A 6,079-nucleotide genomic window follows, 5' to 3' on the forward strand; every position below is an offset into this window, starting at 1 on the left:
AGGATTAGTGCGGGGTTCTTTCGATTAAGAAAACGAACACAATTTGAAAATGAAACCATTTCAGATGCCAGACAGAAATTTAAAGTAGAATTTTTTTATTACATTATTGACGTAGCACTAAATTCTTTGGAAGAACGATTTCATCAGCTTAATTGTCATAGTAATACTTTCAAATTTCTATATGATATAAATACTTCTGACGTGACATTAAATCAATGCAAAGCTTTGGAATTAAAACTTTATAATAAAAACACAAGTTCTTCTAATATAAATGCCATTGAAATTTTTGATGAGATAAATTTATATAAAACAACATTTTCAAATGTACAACAAAACACTTCGCAATCCCCAATTGATATTTTAAATAAAATAACTCAAAATGGCTTTCTGGAAATATTTACGAATTTAACAATAGCATTTCGGATATTACTAACTATGCCAATATCTGTGGCAACTGGTGAAGCAAGTTTTTCAAAATTAAAATTAATAAAAAATTATCTCAGGAGTACAACGACACAGACACGGTTATCCGATTTAGCAATCATATCAATCGAAACTGAAGTGGCTAACAGTCTTAATTACACAGACATTATAGAAATATTCGCAAAAGCTAAGGCTAGAAAACATAATTTTTTAATTCTTTTATTATTCTTTTCTTTTATTATTATTATTTCTTCATATTAATTAAAAGGTAAAATAAACAAAATATATATATCAAAAATATAAAAATATATTTTAAAAACAAAAAAGGGAAAACAAGTAAGCAAAAAAAAACAAAAAATCAAAAAAAAATCAGAAACGGAACCATTATCCTGCTACGTCCTCGCCGTGGTTCTGGATAACGCTAAAAGCAGGAACCTTTCTTTTAAAAATCTCTTTTTGCTTCGCGTTTGGGACGCGCGAATCATTTCCAGCGCAGGGGCGCTTAAGACGGTCACAACGCCCCTGGATATCAAGTCGGCATTCCTTAATGTAGTGCAATTCTGGCATTACTTAGTAGGGCATAAATCAGGCATTCCTTACTAGGTCTTGCTTGCGCGTTCCCTACTCAGACACAAGTCAGTACCTTGACAGGTATGCCTGACTTGTGTCTGAGTAGGGAACGCAATTCAGGCATTACTTAGTAGTGCACAAGTAGGACAAATCTGAGCATTCCCTGAGTTTTCCCTCCATCAGGCCCGAATCAGGAGTTCCTGAATAGGACATACCGGAAAGCTCTCTGATCAGGGCCACATGATACGTCAGGTTGACCGGATCCAATTTTCTACTCGGTTAAGAGCAACAGTGCGTTTAGGTGACAAGGAAATACGACATACTATGCATGTTGTAAAAGATGATTTTCTTGTCGATTACGAAGGAATCCTCGGAATGGATTTCCTAAGAAAGCACAAAATTAAGAGTGATCAAAAAAACTATTTGCAAGTTGACGGGATAATATTAAAGCTCCACCCGTACAAGAAAATAACTCTGATTGCTCGCAGTGAAACGATAGTGCGCGCAGATAAAAATTGTGTGGAAATAGTACAAGCAGAGGAAACTAGACCAGGGATATTTATCGGAAATTGTCTCGTAGCACCCGACGAATATATGTGCCCAGTAAGAATGCTGAATACAACGGGGGAACCCATCGAAATAATTACGCCACTCGTAACAATAGAAGAGTTGCAGGCGAGTGACCGAGAGAACGTACACTACGAAAGACAGGTAACGTGAGCGGCACACTAACACTACCGCGGCACGAGCGCATTCGAATGCAGAAGAAGCGAGCATCTAAATAACGAAGAGAAGAAAACCATTGAGCAAATATGCGAAGAATTCAACGATATTTTCCATTTGGAAGGAGATGTGTTAACGCACACAACAGCGGTAGAGTATGAAATTAATACGCGCACCGGTCAATGACCGTACAGGCTACCGGAGAAGCATAAAGAAGAGGTGTCCCGGCAGATAGACAAAATGTTAAGGGACGAAATCATTCGACCTAGTTCGAGTCAGTGGAACGCACCGCTACTGGTTGTTCCAAAGAAAGGCGACATTCCAGGAAAACCGAAATTGCAAATTGTAATAGATTTTCGGAAACTTAACGACTTGATGATAGGCGACTCGTTCCCCCTGCCAAATATCATCGATATCCTAGATCAGTTAGGAAACGCGAAATATTTTTCAACCTTAGATCTAGCGGCTAGATATCATCAAATTCCTATGAATAAGGAACACAGGAATAAAACTGCTTTCTCCACCTCGCATGGACACTATGAGTTTAACCGGATGCCATTCGGGTTAAGAAATGCACCCGCGACGTTTCAAAAACTAATGAAAACTATATTAGCCGGGATACAAGGTTGAGATGTCTCGTATACTTAGATGATATAGTTATTTATGGGTCAAACCTACAAGAACATAACAAACGCCTTGTCGAGGTAATGGAACGTCTACGAAAATATAATTTGAAACTACAACCCGACAAGTGCGAGTTCTTACGGAAAGAGGTAATATATCTGGGACATATAATAATCGAAGACGGAATACGACCAGACCCAAGTAAATTAAGCGCCGTAAAAGAATTTCCTGTGCCGAAAAAAATTAAGGACATCAATCCTTTATAGGATTAGCCGGATATTACCGGAAATTTATAGAAAATTTTTCAAAAATTGCGAAGTCTCTAACAAGCTTGACTAAAAAAGGAGTAATATTTGATTAGAAAATGGAACAACAAAATGCATTTGAATTATTAATGGTGAAGCTCACGATAGTACCTATATTAAGTTACCCGAACTTCACTCGAGAATTCGTAGTAACCGCCGACGCGTCGGACTTTGCAATTGGAGCTGTATTATCACAAGGCCCCGTAGGTCAAGATCGTCCGACTGCATACGCAAGCCGTATTTTAAATAAAGCCGAACAAAATTATAATACGACAGAAAAGGAATTGTTAGCGATAATTTGGGCCGTTAAATATTTCCGCCCCTACTTATACGGGACGACATTTACTATTGTCACCGATCATAGACCTTTAGTTTGGTTATTTAATGTGAACGATCCAGGCTCGAGATTAATGCGCTGGAGACTATAATTAAAAGAGTACGATTATAAGATCGTACATTAGACCGGCAAAGGTAATACCAACGCCGATGTTTTAAGTCGAAATCCGATCCGGAGCAATGAACGCGTGCACAGCATTCAGCCAAGAGAGAAGGAAGGCGAAGAGGAAAAGGAAGATACCGTAGAAAAATATACGGAAGAAGATAAGCACCAGATTCTCTATGAGTATCATGACGCATCGATAGGAGGATATCAGGGTGTGACACGCACACTAAAACGTATCCGATTGTTGCATAATTGGAAAGGCATCACAAGAGATGTCAAAGAATACATAAGCAAATGCGAATATTGCCAAAAAAATAAATTAAGTCGGAGAATGCAAATGCCGTTAGAAATTACCGACACCCCGAAAGAACTGTTTAAGAAATGCGCTCTCGATATAGTAGGACCACTAACAATTACTACCGCAGGGAATAAATACATCTTGACATTTCAAGATAATTTAACGAAATTTAGTAAGGCTATTCTGATAGAGAACCAAGAAGCAGCCACGGTGGCAAAAATGTTTGTAACACGAATAATGGTTGAATACGGAATACGGAGAAAATTTTAACGGACCAGGGTGCGAATTTTACAAGTAAAATGTTTAAAAATGTTTGCAAGCTATTAACAATTGAAAAGATTCAAACGACCGCGTATCATCCGGAAAGTAATGGAGCGTTAGAACGCTCGCACAGAACGTTAGCCGAATATCTCCGGCATTACGTAAATGAAGAACAAAGCGACGAATGGATACCGTATGCGATGTTTGTGTATAACACGACACCATCTACCGCGACAAGGTTTACACCCTTCGAACTAATGTATGGCCATCAAGCCACTTTACCAACCGCGTTAACAAGACCGCCAAAACGAACGTACTCATACGAAGACTATGCTCAAGAGCTGCGTGAACGAATACGCGCCACGAATCAGATAGCTCGGCAACACGGTCAAGAGGACAAAATCAAAGCAAAGTAACATTATGATAAATCCGCGAGAAAGAAAATATTCGAAATAGGCGATAAGGTTCTTCTATACGATGAAACCGTTAGGAGAGGAAGATCCAAAAAATTGGAATCTAAATAGATTGAACCCTATATAATCATCGAAAAACACAACGATGTGAATTTCACTTTAAAAATAGGCCGAAGATCAATATTCGTACATGCGAACCGACTGAAACCGTTTATCGAGCATTAAATAGAAATTAATAAGCAGAATTAGTAATAAGAACATAACATAACTACTTACCCTACTAATACGGCGGGGGTAACTCCTCAACGACCCGTCGTCTCGTGATGGTGCACACGTGCACCCGGAGAGCCGAATGGGCGCGCCAATAACGCACCGGTAGAAGCCGGATACGCGCCCCATATTCTTGCACGTTGCGTGCAACCTGCAGCCAATAGCTGCGTAGGCAGCTATCGCACGTGAAAGGCACAAAATATAGATTGTATCTTAAGCATCTCACTTTTTTTTCTCTTACGAAAAACTAAACACGCGAATGCAACCGTCGTGATTTAGTTGTCAGAGCGTACTGAATAAAACATTTATTTAGAGCTTAAACTAATCAGTACCATAACGATTCACCGAATAGTAATATGAACCCTTATCTTACAGGGTATTCCGTGTGTGGAGTTACACGGATGGAACGTCACCTGAACACACACCTACATACCGCTGGGAATCGTTCCAGCATACGCCCGACATATATTTTGAGGAAATTGGGTTGATGAATCAAGCAGAAACTGAATGGAAACTCGTAATTACGTTAGATATTACCGCGTTAAAAACCCTATTCAAAAAACTACAGAAATATTTACAAAATACGGACAAGCCATATGGGCATGTCGTCGCAGGAAACGCGCAGGAAATATGCGCAAACACGATGCAGATTTTGGAAAAAGAAAATATCCAACTTACTGCATCCCTAGATCAGTTGAGGACATTATATAACGCTAATACAAATAAAAGAGGGTTAATAAACGCGATTGACGCGATCAGCAAAACGCTGTTCGGAACGATGGATGCGGATGATGCGCAGTGGATAAATGAGCAACTACAGATACTTCAGGATAACCAGCAGGTATTACAACATGCAGCGAAGCATCAATTGAAAATATTAAATGAGACTATTGGGCATATCAGCAGTCTGGAAAAGGCGAAAGCCTATAATGAAAATTTGTTGCTAAATGTTACAAAGAGAATGGAAATGCAATTAGATAAATATACGCACCGAGAAGATTTAGATGAACATTTACAAGTATTTACTGCCATTATGACAGACTTGACAGTAGACATAGGAAAAACGTTAGATTATTTAGCTTGCTCGAAGGAAGGGTTAATACACTCGTTTATTACCTTTAGAGCAGATAATGACAGATTTGCGGGAAGCCGCGTCACAGTTAACGAAAGGATTGCACTTTCCTTTTCAAGTAAAAAATTGGAACGTTATTCAAAAATACATACCGATTAACGCATTCTATTCTAATTCTATATATATTTACTACGCTTAAGTTTCCGATAATCGTGTACCCAACGTATAAAGTAATACGTGCGACACCGTTACCCTACTACTTACATTCAAATATATTTACGTTTGTGAAAACGAATCACCCACATTAATAACATTAGATGAGGAAAATAATCATTATGCTAGAGAAAGGTCACCGATACCGATGTACCACTTCGTTTTTAGACAATATTTCTTAAACAAAAGGTAAAAATACAACTTCAAAAACATAAATACAAAGTAAAAAGTGTCCTCTATCAGATAGTATAAGCAATTTTTATAATACTGTTAGCAATTTTGCAATAATTAAATTTTTCGTAAGTTATGCAAAAATGAGCGTCTGTCAAAATGTGCTCCAAAACTGACACAGTAGGCAGTAATGCTACGTATTCCTATCCTTTTTCTTTTACAAGAATTATCTGTATAAATACCTATAAGTGAATATATATAATATTTTTCAGAATCATTTTACTTCGTTATAAA

Source organism: Trachymyrmex cornetzi, unplaced genomic scaffold (genome assembly GCF_001594075.2).
Source record: "Trachymyrmex cornetzi isolate Tcor2-1 unplaced genomic scaffold, Tcor1.1 scaffold306, whole genome shotgun sequence".
Taxonomy (NCBI): domain Eukaryota; kingdom Metazoa; phylum Arthropoda; class Insecta; order Hymenoptera; family Formicidae; genus Trachymyrmex; species Trachymyrmex cornetzi.